Source organism: Monodelphis domestica, chromosome 5 (assembly GCF_027887165.1).
Source record: "Monodelphis domestica isolate mMonDom1 chromosome 5, mMonDom1.pri, whole genome shotgun sequence".
Classification (NCBI taxonomy): Eukaryota; Metazoa; Chordata; class Mammalia; order Didelphimorphia; family Didelphidae; genus Monodelphis; species Monodelphis domestica.
In genome coordinates this window covers 33,665,043-33,672,280 of record NC_077231.1, presented here as the reverse complement: position 1 = coordinate 33,672,280, position 7,238 = coordinate 33,665,043, and the positions used below count along the sequence as shown (strand labels likewise).

The window sequence follows — 7,238 nt, the reverse complement described above, 5'->3', positions numbered from 1 at the left end:
GCTAGGATGACAGTTTGAGGGGATGGTGGGGATACTTCTCTATACCTATGTCACCAGATATATGTGTATGTGTGTGTATTTTTATGTAAATATGTATGTAGGATGTGGGAGATCTAGTCATATTTGCAGACAGCAGAGAACAAAGATTAGAGTAAGGGATGTGATGGAAGATATGAGCTCCTATAGGAGATCAATAAGCTTCCCATTTTTACTTACACCCTTACCTCCAATCATACCTCATCATCTCTCTCCCTAGACTCCTATAGGCTCCTCACTGGTCTTCTTGTCTGCAATCATCCACAGTCCTGCCAACCCAATCTTCCTTATTGATGAGTCAAGCATTTTGTTCTTTTGTTGAAGACTATTTGGTGGCTTCCTATTGGCTCTAAGATCTGGAGAGGCAACATGAAATAATGGAATGAGGACTAGTTTTGGAGACAGAAAACCTGGATTCAAATCCTATCTCCAATACTTCTGATTGTGACTTTGGACACAAATTCCTCTTCAGCTCTGTTTCTCTATTTTTGTAAGGTAGATATTAATACTTCCATTACTCACCACCCAGAGTTGTGGTGAGGTATGAGCTTCATGAATCTTTAAGCTCATAGAAATGTGAGTAATATTAGTCTGGTTTAGTGTGAACACTTTGGCTTACTGTATCCAGAGCCAGGCAGGCTATGTCTGCCCCTCCCCAGGTTCTATAGAATCTCTGGGAGGTTTAGAGGAAGGTTGCCTTTTTTTCATTTCCAATTCCTTGAGCCCCCACAGGTTGTGTTATCTCATTGATTCAGGTCAGTGACTTTAAGCTTTGTAAAGTGATTAAATAGGAAGCTTTTTACAAAAGGAATATTTACTTCCAAATGTAGCAAGGGAAGGTGCAAAGTAGATTGCAAGGAATGATTGACAAGCCTGGATTCTGTATGAGAGCTGACTGGGTCAGAATTCCAAGCTGTTGAAAGTTTTTCAACTGTGAGTCTGAAACTGGAGGTCAAGACTGAAGGTGTGACTCTAGGACTCTCCCTGGACAAACCCATCTTTCAAGCAGTCTGCCTTAGAATAACATCAAGACAAGGTTGAGAAGTTTCCCACTCATTCTGGTGGACAGAGTGATTTTGGAAAAGAATTTCTCCCTTCCCTGGAGCTTCTAAGGACTCTACAACTGGATTTCTGCTGTCTGACCCACCAAGGACTCAGTGTGAGAATCTGGGCTGCCAATTTGGATTTATCTTTAGGTAACATTAGTTTAGTTTAGTTTAGACAAGGTTAAGCTTAGAAAATAACTATAGTGGGGTTAGTATCTGGGGCTAATAGTAAGCTGGTCCATTATCCCCTTTCCTTCCTCATCTCCCTTCCTCCAAACCTTTCCCCTTTCCCTTAAATTTCCATTGTAGCACAAAGGGATACTTTCCTTTAGCCTCACAGCAAACCAGGCTCCTCTTCACACATATTTCGAAAACGAGAACCAGGTGAGATATTTCCCTATATCATTCATAGTCTCTCCAAGATACCTCTATTCACATCATTATGGTTCTCTTGGGAGTAGGATCCCCATGGTTCCATGTTGGCTGGTGCCATTGAAGGGACTCTCTACATTTCTTCAGACCCTCTTTATACTGGTATGAGAAGCCCCTCACAATCTGGTTTTAAGCAACTTTTCCAACATTATTTCACTATATTCCCCTTCATATACTCCAGTTTTGATCCAGACTAGATTACTGGCTATTACACTGACCTCCTTGAGGATAGGGATTATTTCATTTTGGTCCTTGTCTCCCAAGCACCTAGCACATAGTAGATGTTCAATGAATGTTCACCTTCTCTTTCCTGAAACTACTGACAACTAGGTGGGGCCACAGTGCACATATCCCTTTGACATAGAGTCAGGAAGACCCAAGTTCAAATTCAGTCTCAGATATTTACTAGCTGTGTGACTCTAGGAAAGGCACTTCACCTTTATCTGCCTGTGTTTCAGTCATACAATGGGATTACTATAGTACTTAGAGCTTGGCACATAGTAAGAACTTAATAAATGTTTTGCTTCTAGGAACAGCTAAATAGCTGAGTAGATTGAGATCCAAGCCTAGAGACAGGAGGGTCTTGGTTCAAATTTGGCTTCAGATACTTCCCTGTTGTGTGACCCTGGGCAAGTCACTTAACTCTCATAACCTCCACTTACCATTCTTCTGCCTTGGAACCAATACACAGTATTGATTCTAAGATGGAAGATAAAGAGTTTAAATAAACAAACAAATGCTTGCTTGCTTCCTTCCTTCCACCAATACTCAGTTCTTCTGATTTCCAATTCACTATTTTCACTACAGCAAAGCTAAAAGGTCCAGCCCCACTGGTTAAAAACAAGGAGGGGAAAGGAGAGAGAATAGGGATAAATATGGGAGGAATACGGAAAGGCCCTAAGACAACTGCTGATAGATGACAACTTGGTACCTAAATTGAGGATGACATAATGAGAAGAGAATTTATAGCTGTAAGAGACAGCCAGGTGGCAGAGCCCCCCCCCCCCCAGTCAGGAGGACCTGTGTTCAAATCTGACCTCAGATAATTCCTAGCTGTGTGACCCTAAGCAAATCACTTAACCTCATTTGTCTAGCTCTTGCCCATCTCTCCTAGGGTTGTTACTGGGACTGAAAGTAAGGATTTGAGAGAGAGAGAGAAGAAGCGGGAGAGGGAGAGGGAGGGAGACAGATAGAGACAGAGAAAGAGAGAAAGAGAGAGTGAGAGAGAGAGGGGAGGGGGGAGAGGGAGGGAGAGAGAACTAAAGCTGTGTTCAGAAAACCTGGGTGTGAGGTGGAATTGCTTGGCAGTTCCGGGATAGGGGAGGGAAGGAGAGAGGGAAACAATTTGGAAATTTGATATATGTAATTGGTAAAAAATTTTAATAAATAAAAATCAAAAATCAAAAAAGAAAACCTGGGGTTGAATATGAGCCATGATATTGATTAAATCTCTGGCTTGGGGCATATTAATTGTCCTCTCTGAGAGGGAACTGAGTTTCCTCAGCTATATAAGATGGGAGTGCGGGATGTTGAACTATTTAATCAAGGCTTATCCCAGCCCCGTGTCATAGAGTTATGGGAATATCTTGTGTTGCTGTATCTGTTTATTTTATTATTATTTCCATTTCCTGCTTTCTGTGTACTATAAAAAGTCAGGCATACATAGAGTTCCTTTGGTGCTATGAGCTCCTGAGGGTTGGATACGAGGCAGGAGGACTGCATGCAAAGAGCACAAATGATGGTTATCTTTGGTTTAAGGAAACTGACTCTGCAGAGTTGACCCGGAGAGTCTGGGTAAAAGGGGGTCCCATTAAGTGGGCATGTCTAGGGACCCGGGACCAGATATAAGCTCCTGGCTGAAGTCTGGAGAGAGAAAGCACTCTGGTACAAGAGAAAGAAGTCAGAAAAAATGAACGTGAATTCTTCACTTATCTGTAAAGTGGGTATAATGATGCCACACTCACTTCTACCTAGTTCACAGGCTTGTTTTATATGTGGGCTAGCTATATAAATGTGAGTAATGGTTCTTTCCTAATCATTATAGGAGAGAACAGGCAATGCAGCCAGGCTTCACCACCTTGAAAGAAGAGCAGTGCTTAGAGATCTCGAGATGTAAATAGCTGGGAACAGAAGAGGAAGGATGACTCATTGGCCCCTTGTCTGGTCTACCAGTCCTTTCATGAACGTCTAAGACCTTAAACCTCTCTATTCTCTGCCCTTCCCCATCTCCTATCCTGGTTCCTTCAACATCCGGTCAGGTGTAGAGAATGGGACTGGGGCAGCCCATTCCAGGGGATGCTCCCTGGTGGAGTTAGATGAGATCTAGCAGATCACTTCATCCATCCTTCTGGAAGCTAAATTTCCCACCGGGAGACTTTTCTTCTCAGTGATCTAGAATGGTCTTTTCTCCCATCTCAGTCTCTCAGCCTCAATTTCCAGCTCCGTCAGTTCTTTCCTTTTTGCCCACTGGGAAGGTCTGCTTCCCAGTCTTCGTGGCCCTCCCCTGGTCCTGATTACAACCTCAAAGTCTCCATATCCCTCTGATACTATGGAGCCTGGAAAAAAAAATAACCAAATGCAGGAATCATCCCTGGCCAAGGATGGAGAGTCTCCCTTGCCCTAGGTGATACTGATTTGGAGGTTGGGGATGGGAGGGCACTTGAGATTATTAGGGGGATATCAGAGACTGGAAGAGAGTTAGCTACAGTGATGGTATATAGCCCACTAGGGACCTCTCCCACAGATCTTCCCTTTCCTTAGGTATCTGGCAAATATCTGTAATTAAGCTGTAAATTATAAATGATCTGTAAATTGGTGCTTGGAGTTCCTCGATGGAAAGACTTGCTTCAGACTATAACTTTTCTCCCAATGGACTTTGGGAGGATACCACAATATGAGGGCAGACCAACAAATATGGGAAACGATTTTATGAGGGTCCCTAGAAATATGGGAATGGAATAAGTATTTATTAACACCTACTATGTGTCAGACACTGTACTAGGAGCTTTAAAAAATATAATCTCCTGGGGGCAGCTAAGTGGCTCAGTGAATTGAGAACCAGGCCCAGAGACAGGAGGTCCTGGGTTCAAATTTGGCCTCAGACATTTCCTAGCTGTGTGACCCTGGGCAAGTCACTTAACCCCCCTTGCCTAGCCTTTGCCAATCTTCTACCTTGGAACCAATAGACAGTATTGATTCTAAGATGGAAGATAAGGGTTTAAAAAAATAATCTCATTCAGTAATGATGATGAAGTATATGCTGAGGCTTTCTGGGTGTTTCTTTGGGGTCTCTGGATATCCACTGGGGCACAACTCTGAGATGTCCCTCAGGAGATCTCAAACCTTCATTCACCTTTTATCTTTGCATATCCTTGATTCTATATTCTACAAGGTCAAACACCTCTGGGATAAGACAATTATTATCAATGAACAATCAATGAAAATCAGTTCATCCAAGAGCGCTGTGCAATTAAATTGAGTGTTTGCAATGTGTTGGTCACTCTGCTAAGTTCTGAGAAAACAAATGGAAGCCAAAAATTAAAAAGAGGAAGAAGATGACCGAAAGATAGCTCTTGCCCTTATGGAGCTTCCATCCTGAGGGGGAGAAACAAGATCTAAAAGGAAGCTGGAAATGGGAGTGTAAGGAGATAGAAGACAGAAGTCGGGAGAGTCATGAGTGGGGCTTGGGGAGGAAGGGAGAAGTGAACATGGCTGCTCTGAGGCCCTTCCTTTCTAATAAACTGAAATCCACTCTGAGTCAGCACCCTGCATTAATGTGGACCACAGGATCATAGACTTAAAGCTAGCCAGGGCTCCAGAGGTCAGCCAGTTCAAACATCTCTTTTTATATAAGAGGAGACAGAGGCCAAGAGAGATTGAGTGACTTGTCCTGTGGGAGCTCACTATCTGGCTGGGGCAATTACGGAAGACAACCTATAATGAAAGGCCAAACTGTTCTGGGTAAAAACACTAGATGCTGAGAGAGTTCAGAGGAGTGAGGGATCAATGTGGCCTCCTCCATCCCCTGGCCATTTAGTCTCATCTTTGTTCTCCTTCCTTTCTAAGAGGACTCGGGACAACTCCCCATCTAATGAAGTCCATAAATGCTTCCTCACTCTCTCCACTCTACTCTGTCCCCATCGTGTTCCAAATCTGGCTTCAAGATGATAAACCCTCTCCATCTCTAGCTAGGATCCCACCCCCACACTTCAGACATCTGAGTATGTTTCCTGGGTTTTAAGATCCCCTAAAGACATTTCCCAACCTCCCTTGGCTCCCAAGTTTCCTTGTCTCCTGCCTGGCTCAGTTGGGAAGTTCTTCTGCATGTCTAATCTCAATATCTGCCTTTGACCTGCTTCCTCTGTGGATATGGGGAGCAGCTGGTCCCTCTGAACCATAAATGTTTGTAGACTTGGACACAGATTCTAATTCCTTTCCCCTTTCCTCAGAGGTCTGACTTTTAGCTCTTTCTCAATCTCTGTGTCCCTCCTCTTCTTCCAGGACAGAGCAGAAAGTTGTAAACTAGGTCAGCTATGGCGGATTAAAATGGAGAAAAAAGCAGAGAGACTCTCAGCATCTCTGCCCACCTCTGATTCCAGGTCTGTTCTTCCCCTCTAGAGCCCTGATCCCCTCTTCTCTTCTCCCCAAAGCTCTCCAGGATGAATCCTTTGCCTCTCTTATTCTCTTCTTCGCCCACCAGCTCCACTCTCCTTAGCTGCTTAGTCTTCTGACCTGGTTTCCCTCTCCGTGTTTTTCTTTAATTTTTACACTTGGATTTTTTTTAACCCTTCCATAATCAGGCTCTGGAAAGTCATACTCTTCACAACTGATAATGAAGTGTCAACAGAGGAAATAAAACCTTGCCACAAAGCAGCTGAGATAAAACAGAAACAACCGACTCCTCAAAGAGCCTGTCAGGTTCTGGGATCCGTGGATCATTCTCCATCCCCTTGGAGGGATGGCCCCAGCTCCTTATTTGGAGAGCTCCATTTCTTTTTCCCTTTATGTGCCTTATGATCCTTCGATGACTTCCCAGCAATGATGGGGACCAGAGGATAGCAGGAGTGGCTCTCAGGAGGCTCAATCTGGTTCCTCTTCTGACTCCTCCAAATATGGAACCGAGCACCTTCTCCTCACGAACCTTTCCAACACCCTAGGATTGAGGTCTTCCTTCAGGCTTGAGCTGTCTTGTCCTGAACCTCTCCCTCCCCCATCACCTACCCCCCACAGCCTTCAGGAAGAACATAGAACTGAACTGATTAAATAAAATACTTTAAAGAGTTGAAAAGGACCTTGAAAATTAAGCCCTCCCCTTTTAGAACTTAGGACACTAAGGTTCCAACGAGCGAGCGGCTTCATGAAGCACGTTAAGAGACAGAGCCAGGACCACTCTCCTGCCTTGGAGAGTCATGCTTGACAGCCAGATGCTTCCCTTGAGCAGCTGGGGCTCAGGGACCCCCCTCAGCATCTACCCTCAGCCTCACTTGGAGAAAGTAGTCCTGTTGAGTTGGGGACTGGATTTGGTGACTCAAGCACCCACGGAAGGGAGACCTACGACACCCCCCTCATCCCCATCCCGGGGCCAAGTCACGGAACTGGAGCTGGGGCTGCGCAGGGCTGGGCTGGGCTGGGCTGGGCTGGGCTGGGCTGGAGGGAGCAGCGGATGTGGGAGGCTTGGGGAGGGGGTGCGGGGGAGACCGGAGGGAACGGTCAGCTGGCGAGGAA

General features: G+C 44.9%; 1 long non-coding RNA gene across 1 annotated transcript; it reads left to right on the top strand.

The window, feature by feature from the left end:
* The first annotated feature begins 981 nt into the window (after window positions 1–981).
* On the top strand, window positions 982–3,665 carry LOC103102653 (uncharacterized). The gene is made up of 2 exons (XR_472273.2): window positions 982–1,232; window positions 3,559–3,665. It is a non-coding gene; the product is annotated as an uncharacterized LOC103102653 (long non-coding RNA).
* The last annotated feature ends 3,573 nt before the right edge of the window (window positions 3,666–7,238 follow it).